General features: G+C 46.0%; 1 protein-coding gene across 2 annotated transcripts in view; it reads right to left on the bottom strand.

Moving 5' to 3' along the window:
- ENPP6 (ectonucleotide pyrophosphatase/phosphodiesterase 6) overlaps positions 1-17,837 on the bottom strand; it is a 130,990-nt gene that overhangs the window by 55,995 nt on the left and 57,158 nt on the right. The gene's annotated exons all lie outside the window — the stretch shown is intronic.

Here is a 17,837-nt window from a genome sequence, read left to right as displayed (position 1 = left end):
AAATTAAAATTATTAAAATTTTAAAATATAAATTTTATTCCACAACTTCCCAGAAAATGCAAGAACATTCAGATACTTTAACTCGGAAATTTACATTTCTCCCATCTTCTGTGCTTCTATTGTCATGTATTTTAATTCTCTACAGAATTTTAATCCAAAAAGGGACTTTTAGTGTTATTATTTATTTAAGTTTACCTACACACTCACCCTTTCTATTACTCTTCATTTCCTCCTCCATCTCTGCGCTGCCATCTGTGATCATTTTCCTTCTGTCTAAAGAAGTTAATATTTCCTTTACTCTAGGCCTGCTGGCAATAAGTTCTCTCAGTTTGCTATCTCTGTGTTTACTATGGTTGCTATCTCAGTTTACTATGCTATCATTTTTGAAGGATATTTTCACTTGATACAGAATTTTAGGTTGATCATTGTTTTCTCATATCATTCTGAGCATCTCATTCCACTATCTCCTTGAATTCCAATATTTGGTTGGAAAGTCAGCTGTCAGTCTTATTATTGCCTCACTGAACAATTTTCTCTGGCTTCTTTTAAGATTTTCTCATTGTCTTTGGTTTTCACCAGTTCTGAAATCCATGAGGCTCTTTCCTGCGTTTCACAGCACTTCGTGAATGTATGGTTTGGTATTTCTTGTCAGTTTGGGGAAATTCTCAATTACTATTATGCAAATATTACTTCTGCCCCATTTTCCCTCTCCTGCTGTGACCCCTTCACTATACACCGCATGTCTCTTACATGCTTTTCTGCCTTGTTCATCCTTTTGTGTCTTCACATTGAAGCTGGATAGCTCTCTCTTTATTTCTAGAGTTCCCTTTGTAAAAAAGATTTTAACTTACTACTGCAGGTCTCCATTTTGTGATTTAGTTTTTATCATAGTTCTTTTTTTTTTTTTTTTTTTTTTGAGATGGAGTCTCCCTCTGTCACCCAGGCTGGAGTGCAGGGGCACAATCTTATCTCAGCTCACTGCAACCTCTGCTTCCCAGGTTCAAGCAATTCTCCTGCATCAGCCTCCTGAGTAGCTAGGACTTCAGGCACCTGCCACCACACTTGGTTAATTTTTGTATTTTTAATAGAGACAGAGCTTTGCCATGTTGGCCAGGCTGGTCTCAAACACCTTACCTCAAGCAATCCACCTGCCTCAGCCTCCCAGAGTGCTGGGATTACAGGTGTGAGCCCCTGTGCCCGGCCTATAGTGGTTTTGGGTCTATTCCGCTTTCTCTCTCTTGGTTTTTCAGTCAGGCCTTGTTTTCTTATATTACGTTTTCGGGGTTTTTTTTTCCTTTAAATTGAATACTACATATTGTATACACAAAACTGTAAATACCGCTTAACAGGATATGTAGTTATCTTCTAGCAAGCACACAGTTTTGCTCATGGTGAGGATTTAGGCTATCAGCAGACTACCTTAATCCAGAGTGGATTCAGTCAAAGATTAAGATGATTTGGAGCTTAGCTGTGTCTTTATGACAGCTTCCCCCTTGTCTATTTCTAGCTTATTCTTACTGCTAGGGTGTTGCTTTTATTGTTCCAACTGAAAGTCTGGGATTTTACTAGATTTCTTTTCCTTAGTGGGCCCTGAACTCCAATTTTGTCCTTTCCCCTATCCAATAGTGCTGCCATGTCTCTTGAACTCTCAGCTGCTGCTTTTGTGATCAGCATTTGGCTGAAGGAGAGACAGGGTACCATTGCCGCCAGATGCAGCTCTTTCTCCAGGACTTGGCTTGTCTCTGGTCCATCACACACATAAATGCATGCACACATGCATGCAGGCCAGCAGCTTTTCTAGTTGTTCCTGGAGAGATGCGTTGTTTCAAAACAACTTAGCTGGGCATTGTACCAACTAGAACCCCACATTTCAACAAATAATTTTAAACATAAAAGGTTGTAATTTTAGAAATTATCTTTACATTTTATTAGAAATGTATGTCTTAATGAAAGAAATAGGTGTGCTTTAAAAAACTAATTTGTATATTCATGGATAAATATGACTGATTTCTAGAATGAGACAAGTTCAGAATCAATGCTATTTCTAGTCATTAAATGTAAGTGCTGAGAAAGTTGTTCACATAAATAAATATATAGAAATAGAAGGAGTTTTTTGTACCAATGTCATTTAATTCTTTGAACTGCTTCTTTGAATGCCAAAATCGCACAATGATCTATCATCATGCATTTGAAAACAATATTTCAGCTGACAGCTCAATTAAGTTTTCTTAAATAATTTAAAAGCAAACACTGGAAATATCTTCTCTTTTAAGTTTTGTTATTTTGTTACTGAATTCACTCACTTTCCAACATTTGCGTCAATATTTTGAACCATCTGTCTGGGGCTAAAGGCATTTACATACTGTGGCAATGCACCTTAGTAATATTCTTGATGGGTGAGAGGTATCTTTTCTTACATAAAACAGTAAAGAACATGTTTCAGTCAGGATGACTTTAGCAATACACATGGACTTTGAGGATCTTAGAATTGGTTTCTTTAAAACTAATTTTGCTCTTGGAAATCCTTGGGAATTAAGTCTGAAGACTCCTGAACTAAGAAACTAGGCAGCAGTAGCTCCACTCTATGGGAACTGTAATGTCCTGGAAGCAACTGGGCCAGAAGTGATGCTGACAGTTGGAGGTAAGAGGTGAAATCTGTCTGACAGTGGCGTAAGTTATTCTCTTTGAGGTTATCCCCAACTAAAGCTCTATGTGCAGAGCAGAGAGAGGAAGAAACTTCGAAGCCAGGGCAAATAGGACATCCTAATTACGATCTACTCAGATGATTACAGACTCAGATAATAGGGTGAGAAGCACCACCCATCAGAGGTGCTTTGAATGCAAGTGCTGCAGACACCATTCATTTGAGTGGAAGTCATGTGTCTCTGAGAAGGAATGGGACTACCACCCAAGTGGATGGAGACTGGACAGGTGCGATCCTTCTGCTGTGTCTCTCGGCGGTGAAATCCCCAAGGGGAAAACATCTGCCCTTACCTCTAATGTTAAAACCCAGAGTGAATAAATGACTGGCAAAGGCAACAGCCAGCAATAAATGATAACGGCAGCGAAAGGGAGCGTGGAAGAGAGAGCAGTTTCAGATTCAGCAAACTTTTAGAGGGAGCAAGGTTAATTATTCCGAGGTGAATTTGCGTGGGAGCTTTGTTTTGTTTTCTCTAGTCTTTATCTGATGGAAATCAGACTGGAGGGAGAGTGTTGTGTGAATGCCAGGAGGTAGCTGTCTAATCAGGAGTCTGCGGGCCCCTCTCCTGTATCTCCCACAGGCTCAATCTGTGAAGTGGGCGAGCATTGCTCAACCTCGCAGGCTGATGCCTCCAGGCCATTTTCATGGCTCCAAAGGGAGCATGGAATCTGGTCAGCTGAGAGCTTGCAAGTCACCCCAACACAACTGAAGAAAGCAGGGCTTTCTGAATCTCTGCCTCAGGGATCTGTGGAGAAGGCGGCAACAAGGGAGATGGGCTGCCTTGTGCAATTTCAAACATTAATCAGGGACTTGGGGCAAGATTTTGGTTTCATGACAACTTTGAGGGCATGTTTTAGCTTTACTCTGTCTTGTTTCCTCATCATTCCCAGGGAACATTATAGGGAAATGCCCTTAATTAGGGCTCTTTTTTTTTTTTTTTTTTTTTGAGACGGGGTCTCGCTCTGTCGCCCAGGCTGGAGTGCAGTGGCCGGATCTCAGCTCACTGCAAGCTCCGCCTCCCGGGTTTACGTCATTCTCCTGCCTCAGCCTCCCGAGTAGCTGGGACTACAGGCGCCGCCACCTCGCCCGGCTAGTTTTTTGTACTTTTAGTAGAGACAGGGTTTCACCATATTAGCCAGGATGGTCTCGATCTCCTGAGCTTAGCTGTGTCTTTATGACAGCTTCCCCCTTGTCTATTTCTAGCTTATTCTTACTGCTAGGGTGTTGCTTTTTATTGTTCCAACTGAAAGTCTGGGATTTTTACTAGATTTCTTTTCCTTAGTGGGCCCTGAACTCCAATTTTTGTCCTTTCCCCTATCCAATAGTGCTGCCATGTCTCTTGAACTCTCAGCTGCTGCTTTTGTGATCAGCATTTGGCTGAAGGAGAGACAGGGTACCATTGCCGCCAGATGCAGCTCTTTCTCCAGGACTTGGCTTGTCTCTGGTCCATCACACACATAAATGCATGCACACATGCATGCAGGCCAGCAGCTTTTCTAGTTGTTCCTGGAGAGATGCGTTGTTTCAAAACAACTTAGCTGGGCATTGTACCAACTAGAACCCCACATTTCAACAAATAATTTTTAAACATAAAAGGTTGTAATTTTAGAAATTATCTTTACATTTTATTAGAAATGTATGTCTTAATGAAAGAAATAGGTGTGCTTTAAAAAACTAATTTGTATATTCATGGATAAATATGACTGATTTCTAGAATGAGACAAGTTCAGAATCAATGCTATTTCTAGTCATTAAATGTAAGTGCTGAGAAAGTTGTTCACATAAATAAATATATAGAAATAGAAGGAGTTTTTTGTACCAATGTCATTTAATTCTTTGAACTGCTTCTTTGAATGCCAAAATCGCACAATGATCTATCATCATGCATTTGAAAACAATATTTCAGCTGACAGCTCAATTAAGTTTTTCTTAAATAATTTAAAAGCAAACACTGGAAATATCTTCTCTTTTAAGTTTTGTTATTTTGTTACTGAATTCACTCACTTTCCAACATTTGCGTCAATATTTTGAACCATCTGTCTGGGGCTAAAGGCATTTACATACTGTGGCAATGCACCTTAGTAATATTCTTGATGGGTGAGAGGTATCTTTTTCTTACATAAAACAGTAAAGAACATGTTTCAGTCAGGATGACTTTAGCAATACACATGGACTTTGAGGATCTTAGAATTGGTTTCTTTAAAACTAATTTTGCTCTTGGAAATCCTTGGGAATTAAGTCTGAAGACTCCTGAACTAAGAAACTAGGCAGCAGTAGCTCCACTCTATGGGAACTGTAATGTCCTGGAAGCAACTGGGCCAGAAGTGATGCTGACAGTTGGAGGTAAGAGGTGAAATCTGTCTGACAGTGGCGTAAGTTATTCTCTTTGAGGTTATCCCCCAACTAAAGCTCTATGTGCAGAGCAGAGAGAGGAAGAAACTTCGAAGCCAGGGCAAATAGGACATCCTAATTACGATCTACTCAGATGATTACAGACTCAGATAATAGGGTGAGAAGCACCACCCATCAGAGGTGCTTTGAATGCAAGTGCTGCAGACACCATTCATTTGAGTGGAAGTCATGTGTCTCTGAGAAGGAATGGGACTACCACCCAAGTGGATGGAGACTGGACAGGTGCGATCCTTCTGCTGTGTCTCTCGGCGGTGAAATCCCCAAGGGGAAAACATCTGCCCTTACCTCTAATGTTAAAACCCAGAGTGAATAAATGACTGGCAAAGGCAACAGCCAGCAATAAATGATAACGGCAGCGAAAGGGAGCGTGGAAGAGAGAGCAGTTTCAGATTCAGCAAACTTTTAGAGGGAGCAAGGTTAATTATTCCGAGGTGAATTTGCGTGGGAGCTTTGTTTTGTTTTCTCTAGTCTTTATCTGATGGAAATCAGACTGGAGGGAGAGTGTTGTGTGAATGCCAGGAGGTAGCTGTCTAATCAGGAGTCTGCGGGCCCCTCTCCTGTATCTCCCACAGGCTCAATCTGTGAAGTGGGCGAGCATTGCTCAACCTCGCAGGCTGATGCCTCCAGGCCATTTTCATGGCTCCAAAGGGAGCATGGAATCTGGTCAGCTGAGAGCTTGCAAGTCACCCCAACACAACTGAAGAAAGCAGGGCTTTCTGAATCTCTGCCTCAGGGATCTGTGGAGAAGGCGGCAACAAGGGAGATGGGCTGCCTTGTGCAATTTCAAACATTAATCAGGGACTTGGGGCAAGATTTTGGTTTCATGACAACTTTGAGGGCATGTTTTAGCTTTACTCTGTCTTGTTTCCTCATCATTCCCAGGGAACATTATAGGGAAATGCCCTTAATTAGGGCTCTTTTTTTTTTTTTTTTTTTTGAGACGGGGTCTCGCTCTGTCGCCCAGGCTGGAGTGCAGTGGCCGGATCTCAGCTCACTGCAAGCTCCGCCTCCCGGGTTTACGTCATTCTCCTGCCTCAGCCTCCCGAGTAGCTGGGACTACAGGCGCCGCCACCTCGCCCGGCTAGTTTTTTGTACTTTTTAGTAGAGACAGGGTTTCACCATATTAGCCAGGATGGTCTCGATCTCCTGACCTCGTGATCCGCCTGTCTCGGCCTCCCAAAGTGCTGGGATTACAGGCTTGAGCCACCGTGCCCGGCCTGGGCTCATTTTTTAGGACCTACTCTTATCTCTGTCTAGAGTCTGCCTTCTTGCTGGGTATTCCCACCTCGGGCAGTCTTCTCCTACAACCTAATAAGTACATCCCGATTGGAAAAAAAGCATTAGTGAGAACTTAAAGGACAACCAATGACAGCCATCGCTAAGCCCATGGGCTTTCGTTCAAAATAATAATAATAATAATAAGGCATTTCTTCTTCAAAACGTATAACTTCCACCCATTAGAAAATTATTTTGATATACTTATTTTTTTATAACACTTTATTGGCTTGGACCAAACATTGTCAACATATATATGCAAATCTGTAACGTCTACAATATGGACGATGCCCCCCATAGATGTGGCATCCTGTGCAATTAACAGCTTTCACAGCTGTACCTGCCATTGTACCTCAAACCCCTTCATCTACAGCTGAGAAAGCAAAGGCCTCCTATGGGAGAAGTGAACGTCCCAAGGTCTCCCGGTCTGCCAGCCATCGGGTCTAGCTCTGGTACTTTCCACTGTGCACACTGCCTTCCTGAAGGAGACTCGCTTCTGGCAACTGTCTCCAAGGACCACCGAGTTGAGCCCATAAAAATTACATTTCTCCAAACTTCCTAGAGCCTAGGTTTCCCCTTCCAAGTGTAGCTCCTGCTGCCTGCCAACTTTGACACATCTTGTAACAATAACCCCTGTGCGCTGCATTTTATGTGATGTGAGACAGGTGTGCAACTGTTGAATACATGTCTCAAGAGAGCTTATTAAAACAGCTAAGCCAATTAACTCTCTTAAAAGCACGTAACCTTTTCCAGGAAAATACATCTGAGGCACAGAAGCTTGTGGGAACAAGTCCTTGGGGGAAAGCACGGCCTTTGATCTCAGAGACACTTTTCCTGGGGTCGGCCTTGCCCACGGGGCTGGGGGACCTTTGGCAGTGGCTCCCTTCTGATGCGGGGAGGAAGGGGGTGGGCTAGCCTGAGCGCAGGGTGACCCTGCAGACTGGCCTTGTGTGCAGGGGTGAGAGCAAGCTGGGGAAGACAAATTAGATGAGAACCAACTCATCCATTAGCGCTGACTCTGAAAACTCAACTGAAAATGACCCACTGGGCACAGAAAGTGACTAATAGGAAACCAAGATGAGAGGGAATCTGTGCCATACCCAGGCTGAGTCTCAGCTTCAGGGAGGCAGGTGGTGAAACTACAGCCAGGCCTAATGAGGCCAAAGGCCACGCTTTCATCTCTCTATCTGCTGGTTAGCTTTAGATCAGGAAAAATCCCTGGCTCACGGTCAGGGACTGCGCTTCTTCCAGGTGGGACCAGGTGAGCGGAATGAATGGCCATGACTGGAATTACGGCCCCTGCAGGCCACTTGACATATGTGATCCACAGGGTCTTTGTGTCTGAGGCACGTGCCTCATGACCTTCTCAATCTTGAAAGGATTACCGTGACTCCATGCTTCCCACAAAGGAAGCCCTCTTGACTGTCTGCACCGCACGGTTTTCCTGACCAAAGCCTCCTTCTTCGAGGAGCTGGTTTCCTCGCACTTGGATCGCAGCAGACTGGACCTACCTGGGATGCAGGATGCCAAGAGGTCTTTTAATGCAGAGCTCATCAGGGTTGCTGAACCTCTTGCCCCTGTCTAGGAATTCCTCCCTCACCCCTCCAATTTGAGTCTGTGATTCCCAAGTCTTACAAATGACCTTATTCCCCATGTCTACTAGAGTCTCATGGTCTCCCAGGCTTCTCAGGTGGTTCGGAGCCGCTCACGGGAAGAGCCGAGGCGAGGAGGGAGCAGTGCCTGTGGGCCCTGCAAAGCCTCTTCTCTGCGGGTTTTGGGCAGCAGCCCGGTGCCAGCTCTCACGGCCTACCCAGTCCTGGGGCCTTTTCAATGAACTCCTCTGCCTCAGTCCTGTGGGTGAGCCCTGAGACATGACACGGTCAGGCTCTGTCCTCCTCCCCTTCTGCATGGACCTGGTGGTCTCTCCCCCATGCGTCCCTTTCCTGGGAACCCCACTTCCTGTCATGGCGTTGGCCCTCACGGCCTATCCCAGAATTCTCTGGGCAATCTGAAACAGGGCTCCTGCTGCCCCTGCACCTCTGCAACCTAGTGCAGGATCTGGGGAGACAGGGAGGGAAGAGCAGAGAGAGGCTGAGGAACTTCTGCACGCCTCGCAGTGAATGAGTGACCGCAAGGATCTGGAATCCATGTTCTGGCTTTTTAAAAAAAAATCTTCTGCCCTGAAGTTCCCCAAGTGCCCCAGTGAAGTGCTGGAAATACTACAGCTGAACAGGAGGGACAGGCAGGTAGGGGGCGCAGCTCTCTGCACACAAAGGGCTCAGGTGAGGCAAAAGTGCCACCTCTCTGTTCCACCACAGCGAAGTCCCTCCAACAGACTCTGGATCAGGCTGCCAAGAGCCCACAGACTCAGCTAGGAAAGGTGCAGCAGAGGCTGGCAGGGCCCCCTGGTCCCGCAACCCACATTTCTGCTCTAGGAGGTGTTTGGTGCTGACACAGAATGGGGCCTAGGCCTAGGAGGAAGGCAGACGATACAGAAAGAGTGCAGGCTGCCCCACTCACCAAACGCCCCAGACTCTGGCATTCTCCTCTGAGGGCCAATTTAATATGGGGGTACCAACCTGGAGCCCCCTTCTTTAATTTGCCAGGACTCCTCCCCACCCAAATCTGCCACCCCTGGACTGTGCTCTGGGGAGTTGGGCTGGCACAGCTGGGAAGGCCAGCGGGAGCCCCAGCAGTGCCAGCCCCTCTCCAGACCTGGCCAGAAACCAGGTCCTGGTGCAAGGACCTCTCGTGGGACTAGGGTCAGACAGCCCCAAACGGCAGCCCTGCCACCCACTTCCCCCTGCATGTTCCCTCAGCCTCCACTTCCCCAGTCCTGTGGAGGGGATTGGGAGCAGCCTTTCCCCCGGGATTCTCTGGAGAGACCCCTCTTTCTGCAGGTGTCTGGAGCAGCCAAGGCTTTCCAGGGAGCCTGAGGTCAAGTCCAATGGCCTAACTAAGGTAGGAGGCAAAGGGAGGTGGCAGGACCGCCTCACCCAGCCCCTGAGCTACTACCAGCGCCTGCTACAGGTCAGACGGCACTCTCCATGGGAAGGAAGCTTCTCCACCCTAAACAAGCTCCGAGCAGGCAGGACACAGAGAGAGGCCCCAGCATCTGTAGCTGGCACTTGACCTTGAGAACAAGGTCTTCCTCACTGGGTCCCACCCTGGGGTACAATCCTGCATTCATGGTTCCTTTATGTAAGGCACCGAGAAGTGTTAGGATGAAACAGTGTGTGGCCTGAGAGCCCACGGTCCTGGCCCTGGTTGAAATTCAGTGGAGGACAGAGGGCACTGAGGAAGGAAGGGCAGGCCCTGGGAAGGACTGGGCCGAGCAGGGCAGACCAGGTGGAGCGCCAGGAGGAGGAAGAGGTGAGCAGCCTGAGAAGGGCCTTCCCGAACTCATGCCCTGGCCTAGCCACTGCCTCAAGGAGAGCCCCCAAAACACAGTTCACTTGTTCTAATCTGCAGGCGCCTGAGTGCAGGGTTGCATGTGGAGCGACTCGCTCAGCCTAAGGAACGCTTGTCCTTCCCGAGTCCCTTCTGCCTTATCTTCTGTCTTCCACCTTTCCTCCTTCCTTTGCCTTGCTGTTTCTCCCCTTTCACCTCCCTGCCTCCTTTTCTTTCTTCCCTCCCTTCCTTTCTATCCTCTCCCCTTTTTCTTCTTTCTTTTTTCCTTCAACATGAAAGCATCAATGACACATGTTGTTTTCCATTCCTGAGACAACACTCCATTGATTTTAAGAAGTTGTCACAACACAGCTCCAGGGAGACGTGATGAAGCCTGAGGTTGGTCTCCTTTGCCCACTGCACGTGTTGTGCTGTGATGCAATTATTTTCGACACACCTGGCTGTGTGATTAGGCTCTAAGCTTCTTGGTGGCAGGTCTGTGACACAGTCCGTCTGTGTCCCATGTGTCAGGTACACAGGCCACACAAGAAAACCATCATGGAATGAACACACCAGTGAACAGCATAGGCAGTTGATTTCCAACTTTCTTTTTCAGAGAAACCTTTTCCCAAAGGAATCCCAGGTATCTCCTGCCTCTCCAGCCCCTGAGCCCCTGAAACTTGACTGGGAAGCTGAAGGCAAGCGAATGCAGTTTGAAAACCTCCGGTAGATACGCGATGCATGTCAGGGAATTCCTTACAGTAAACCCACAGGGGCCAGTGACTGCCCAAGAATGAGTGGACTATTGTGCAGTTATGTTGAAACAAATTTGGAACAAAGCAATCTGGCTGGAAATAATTTGGTTAGCACATCAATTTTGTCAACACAATAATTTGGTTTAAAAGGAATATTCATGACTCTGATTTTAAGCTTTTCTTTTTTTCTTTTTTTTTTTTTTTTTTTTTTTTTTTTTTTTTTTTTTGGTTTAGTTTGTCTGCTGTTACTCATCTGTCCTCTCTTTTTTGTGTATATCCCAGTTAATTTTCAACGGTTGACTAATGATGTTTAGAAATTAGTTGAAACGGCTGGCCGCAGTGGCTCACGCCTGTAATCCCAGCACTTTAAGAGGCCGAGACAAGTGGATCATGAGGTCAGGAGTTGAAGACCAGCCTGACCAAGATGGTGAAGCCCCGTCTTTACTAAAAATAGAAAAATTAGCTGGGCATGGTGGCGGGTGCTTGTAATCCCAGCTACTCGAGAGGCTGAGGCAGAGAATTGCTTGAACCTGGGAGGCAGAGGTTGCAATGAGCTGAGATTGTGCCACTGCACTGCAGCCCGGGCAACAGAGAGAGACTCTGTTTCGAAAAAAAAAGAAATTAGTTGAAACAACCTGAATTGTTTTTCTTGCTATAAAAACAATGCATCCTTGCTACACAAAGTGAGAAATTATAATGTTAAAGAAATGAAACAGCCGCGAAGTCCAGAGCTGGCCAGGGTTGCGCTGTTAATAAATGCAGATGCTCCTTTTGCAGTCCCCGTGATGCTCAGCAACATTAAATGCTTACAATGCCCGCTCCGTCTTGCATCCTTTTGGCCTCTGTAATGAGTGTGTGTCAACAGTTGTCAAGTAGTGTCACTGTCTCAGGGAAGCCTTTCCCTGCCTCTCAGATGGGACGGGCCCCTCATCAGATGGCTACGCAGAGTGATGCTACCTTCCCTTGCTTTTCTCAGCTCTGCTGGGGCTTCTCCTGCTTCTGAAGCCTTTCTTCCTTGGTGTCCTTTGCAGGTTCACCCTCCTCCATCTGGTTACTAAAAATTAGATTTCCTCAAGGCTGTGTCCAGGACCCTTTTTTCTTTCCAGTTCTGCACTCTCCCCGGGTAAACTTCTCCATTCCCACAGCTGCGCTGACCTCTGATGCGCCATTGAGTCATGTCTTTATCTCCACCTCTCTTCTCTGAGCTTGAGACCTGGCAGCTCGATGTCCCAGAGCCAACTCGGAGTTGATGTCCCTCTGCCTCCAGACTGCTCCTCTTTCAGCCACGCCTGATTCAGTGAAGAATCACCATCTATGCAGTTCTGTGAGCAAGAAGCCCAGGGCCATTCCTGTCACCGTCCAATCCCTTACTCCCAAATCCAATTCATCAGCAGGTCCTGGCAGTTCCAATTCCTAAGTGTGCCTCCAACCCAGCCATTTCTCACCACTTCTGTTGCCCAGTCTGAGCCATGCTCACCTGCTCCCCAGGTTTCCACAATGACTTCCTGATGCGTCCGTCGCCCTCATTCACCCCCCCGGATGCCTCCATTCCATTCAGGTTGCAGCCGGAGTAGTGCTTTCAAAATGCAAGTATGATGCCGTCACATTCTTCCTTAAAACCTTTCAGTGACTTCTCATTCATTTCAGGTTCAGAATAAATGCTTCAGCGTGGGCCAGATGCTCATGCCTGTAATCCCAGCTCTTTGGGAGGTTGAGGTAAGAGGATTGCTTGAGTCCAGGATTCGAGACCAGCCTGGGCAACATAGTGAACCCCTGACACCCCCAACTCCATGCACATCTCTATAAAACGTAAAAAACTTAGCGGGGTGGGGAGGGGTGCACCTATCAACCCACCTACTTAGGAAGCTGAGGTGTGAGTATCCTTTGAGCCCAGGAGGTCGAGGCTGCAGTGAGCTATGATCGCACCACTGCACTCTAGCCTGGGCAACAGAGAAAGACCCTGTTTCAAAGAAAAATAAAAGTATTCAGCTTGGCTGTTAGAGCCTGACCTGGCCTCAGCCTCTCTTGCCCTTTCCACACCACACCTTTCCTCCCTTCTTTCAGTGTCTTGAAACTTTCATGCTTCCCACCCTATCCAGGACCTTAGCACCTGCTGCTCCTTGAGTTTGGGGTCTCCTTCCCACCTTACCCATGCCCTCATTGTCACTTTCTAAGGACACCTTCGTTAACCCTCTCAGATGGAGCTAGACTCCTTATTAGATGATGTCATCATGCTTGCTTTTCATGATTGTACTTTTGATCACTGTACTTTTACACTTATTTGGATAAGTATTAGATTGTCTACCTCCTTCACTGGATGGTAAGTTCTCAGGAGGGGGTGCAGGTGAGGAGGGTCTGTATCTGCTTTTGCTCATGGTTGTCTCCTGAGAGTCCATCCCAAGGCCTTGAGTCACACCCTTTAAAGATGTTTTGTGAAGAAATGGATTTGCCATGATTTTCGAAGGATGGATGTTCGTCCCTGGATTTCTCTTTAAGACTTTCTAATCAACATAAGGGATGCTGCTAAAAAACTATGTGCTCTTTTGGCCAAGATACCATCCTGCAAAGGGAGTTTGGATGTGGTTAGACAGCTATAAAAACTTTTGAACACTGGAGGGATCACTTCTGCAGACAGCCAGCAGTCCAGAGAGGCAGCATCTCTTCCATTTCTCTGCAGCAGAAACGGGTCGACGCCTAGAAACCCTGCAGAATGCTTTTGAGGATCATTTTGTGGAGACAATCTCACTCTTGAGATGTGAATTTGCAATCCTTTTCTTGCTGTCAAAGACAACATCAGCGATGCAGATCTTGCCAAAGTTACTGACAAAGGAAATGATGCAATGTGAATCCAACCCAAAGAGGCTTACAGAGTTTTGACCCAAGCCTACCCTTGCCAGACAACATTAATTGCAGAAGCTTAGGATTCATTTGATACTTCGATGAGTTTTTAACACATTTCTATTGCATTAAAAAAATCAAATCCATTACCTATCATAGGTATGTGTGTGTTATCACATCAAGGACTGCTTGGCAATCCTCAGCATTGTAATCTCTTATACTACATGACAACAAAAGTGTGAGTGTAGTGGATGTGGATGCATTCTTCTGGAAAGACGTCTATAGTTTTTATCAGTTTCCTAAAGAGGTTCTTGACTAATGAGGGCAGGAACCAGCAAATTATGCCTTGACTCAGGCCTCTTCCAGTCCTAAAATTACATAAATCACAAAGTCTAATGCCAAACTGGTAATGTTATTTAAAAACTAGTGGATATCCAGACCACTTGTGTTTGCAATGTTTTGACATCTGCCTAAAAAAATTCCAGTTTTTATCCAGAGGATTGGTGTCACATGCATAGAGGCCGTGACTTAGCTGTTAGGTTTACTTACACCTCTGTATGAGCAATGCTGAGCTCCTAATTTTCCCTGTGCCTGAGCCTCTGCTTCTAAGATCAGCCTGACTGAAGGTTGTCAAGGACCTACCATGGCAAGAAAGAGAAAGAGGCTAGAGCTGACCTGTAATTCTTGACCAGTAGCCAATGCATGCCTCTTATTATCCAGATGACATCACCTTGATTATAGCAAGCAAAACTTGATAGAAGCTGAGTCAAATGCCCACCCACTAACTCCCTACCCAGCCCACTGCTGGAAAGTGTGGGAGTGGAAGCCAGGTGTAAATGTGTGTTTCTCTATATAGAAGGTGTCTTATTGGTCTGAAGGCCTGCCCTGGACAGGAAGAGGCCAGGAGAAGAGCCCAGACCCACACCAAGCCCCATTCCAGGAGCATATGAGTGGTTGCATCCAAGTCCTCCTGACTGCTTGGCTGTAGGGAGTTAACATTGCCAAATGCATGGTGGGAGATGTGAACTTAGAACTCCAAGGAGTATTAAGCACAGACTCTTAAAAAGTTGCTATTTTTTAATTCCTTTTTTGTATTTTATAATAGTCATAAGAATAAACTTAAAAACTGCTGCTACCATGTAAGGTAGCCATGCTTATCCAAAGATATCAAGCTGCATTTCTACACCATATCTTACTATTCTCCCATATTCCCTATTTTTCCTCCTTTCTCCCATAAGTCTTCTCTGCTTTGGGTTGCTTTCCAATATGAAGTGAACGTTGGAGTCTCTTCCTCACCGCCCTCCACTCCCACCAATTCCTTTAACATTAAACTAGAAGGATAGGGTGGAGGGATTAAGTGAGTGAACAACACACACTCAGCTCTCACTCCTTGCAGAACGCAACTGGGTCCTATATACAGTTTCTGGCTGATTCTGGGAGCCTACCCTGACTTAGGGCCTGGGATCTTTTCCAGAGGCATATTTCGGCATATTTCTCCCTGCACTCCAATGGCAACATTGGGCGGGGTGCTAAAGGGCCTGGTGAACGATATTAAACACCTCAAGACTTGAGGTGGAGTATATTGGACTCTTCACTGTGGATGATTTTTTAAGCCTGCTGCTTTATCTACCTGACAGAAAGACTTGAACTAGTGCCATTTCTAAATTGCACTTCTAAATATTGACTTAATGGCGAGACTCAGCGTGTCATAACCCAGTTCACTAGAGCAACGAAGATTTTCCAGGCCTCATCAAGAGGTCTGTACAATATCCTGTGGGGAGTGGAGAAGGAAAAGGAGGATTTAAGAAGAAAAATACAATCAAGTCATGTTTTGAAGAAATGCCCCTGCAACTCGCTTAATCTTACAGAGACATATGAGTGCTTACTGGGCTATTGGCTGAGGCTGGAGGGAACCAGGGTGGACACAAAAATGACAGCAGTGACCAGAAATACTGCAGCTGCCCCCAGGAAGATGAGAGGGTGCCAGGGCACACCCTGCTGGGCTGGCAGCAGAGACAGCCGGCTCTCTGAGAGCTTCGTTTGAGTATCTAGTTTAGAAGGACTAGACAGTGTCTGAGAGACTAGAGACTTTATTCTATATCTATGACGACTTCAACACAGCCAGATCTTCAGTGAATCTTCATTAAGGTCACTGAGGAAGCTCTAGGAGGCTATCTTTATAGCTTCTTTCCTTCTGACAGTTAACAGTATAACTGATCTTAAAGCATTTTTGTCACATCCCATTAGCTGTTAGACTGTGAATCAGAGGAAGAGATTGGTCCCTTCTTGTCCTGAAGGCGCTGTTTTGAAGGAGCAACAAGATATTTTTCATGCAAATTAGCTTTCACATTTCTTTAGACACTCAATGATATATAAGAGGAGATAAAGGCCTAGAGCAGTGGCTCACGCTTGTAATCCCAGCACTTTAGGAGGTCAAAGCGAGTGGATCACCTGAGGTCAGCAGATCAAGACCAGCCCAGCCAACGTGGTAAAACCCTGTCTCTACTAAAAATACAAAAATCAGCTAGGTGTGATTGTGCACACCTGTAATCCCAGCTACTCCGGAGGCTGAGGCAGGAGAATCAGTTGACCCGGGGAGGCAGAGGTTGCCGTGAGCCGAGGTCATGCCACTGCACTCCAGCCTGGACAACAAGAGTGAAACTCTGTCAAAAACAAAGAGAAATAAAGCATAATGATAATACCCTGTACTGCTGCAGAGAGAAGTGAGTGCAGCACGGCAGCTGCCCCTCGGTAGGATCTCCTCCCACTTGGCCATAGCATTGGCATCCTGGCTGCTGAAAGACCCTCTCTGGGAGATATTATGTGGAGGGAGCTCAACGGGTGTTGGCAGGAAGGTTTTGTGTGTGAGGGTGTGCTCTTCAAAGCAGGAAAAACTTCAGTTCCAAGATAGAGAAAGTCAAACTAACCAGGTGTCATGGAAGATGACCCTCATGGTATTGGCCGTATTTATCTTGAGGGTCCTTAGATTTGTTTCCAGGTGGTCCCTAATGCAGTGTGTCTAATCCATTCCCTCCCTATGTATGAACTTGTTGATAATAATACCTCTGAGAATGACCTCAAAGTGCAACAAAATCCTTGTGCCTTGACCTCATTATATTTGCTAGAAGAGCCAAACTCACCCCTGGGTTTGGCTCCTCTAGCAAGCCTGATGGGCCTGGTCCATGCACTGACTTGCTTCCTTAAATCTACTCCACCTCCATGAAAAGTTGTCTCCTTGTAAGATAATGGGATCCTCCTAAACTCTTCCTTTGCTCAAAAGTGTCTTGCGTCACCAAGATGGTTGCTATGGAGGGAATCTTAGGTGTCTTCTGAAGAAACTGTGATCAGCCCCCCTGAAACTGTGTCTGCTGGGAGAGCCTATGCCAGCTATGTCTTTGTTGCTCGGCCCAGCTGTGAATTCATGCAGCCTGCCCTGGCCTTCAGAAGCTCACCTGCGGGTATGGCCACTGCTCTGCAGCAGCTTCTGCGGCACGCACTGCACCACAGCTGGGTGGTGGGCTGCCCTCTGATGTCTCCATGTGTCTGTGTTCCATGCACCTCTGACAGCTGGATAGCCTGGAGTGCCCCAGCAGCTCCCCACATACCCACCTCCATCCAGCATCCTCCAAACTCCTGCCGAAGGCCTACGCACTCCTTGTGGGCCTTCACCCCATTCTCCACTGCCCCCTCCCTACAGACCACACATCTCATAACCCACTGCCCTCTCACAGACCCTTCAGGCTGTCCTCAATCCAGACCAGTGTTACACCCTCAGCCACTTCACCCCATCTCCTATAGGCTGCTCTTCATTATGCCTTCAACTTTCTAGGCCTCCCCTGGTATCTTCCTCCATAATGGCCATCATCAGTATGACACCATTGAAAATTAGGAAAAAAGTGTCTATTGCCATGTGTGTGGGAAAGGTAAACTGCCCACTTACCTAAATAATGAATCCCACCAATGGAAAGACAATGGGAAGCCGGTTATATTGTTATCACTGAATCCTCTCATCATTAATGAAAGATATTCAGTGACCAAGATGAGGGTATCCCGAGGACTTCTCACAGCAGCCGAGGCAGTTTACATGACTACTTACCTCATTGAGCTAGGGTGTAGCTCAGGAGTCTTAACATAAAGAGACTGCATTTCATGGACTACCAAAAAATAGTGAGTGCTTTCAATTATCTTTTCAATATTGTAGAGGAGTTCAAACACGTATAGAAATGGTACACTATTTTTTTTTTTTTAGCCAATAAATACCCTATAATTTCTCTCTCCTGTATATCCAACATTTTGCACATGAAAAAAGCAAGCTATCCTGTGGTGTTTGCTAAGTCAAGAGAATCAGGAAATAGCATTATGTCCAGTATGATGTTAGAGAGTTAAAAATACATTTTAGAAAATGTGCCTATAAGATATCTTCTTTTCTTTTCTTTTTTCTTTCTTTTTTTTTTTTGGGACAGAGT

The sequence above is a fragment of the Rhinopithecus bieti genome, unplaced genomic scaffold (assembly GCF_001698545.2).
Source record: "Rhinopithecus bieti isolate Rb0 unplaced genomic scaffold, ASM169854v2 scaffold_38004, whole genome shotgun sequence".
Taxonomy (NCBI): Eukaryota; Metazoa; Chordata; class Mammalia; order Primates; family Cercopithecidae; genus Rhinopithecus; species Rhinopithecus bieti.
Note: the sequence above shows the minus strand (reverse complement) of the source record. Positions and strands in the feature narration are given on the sequence as shown.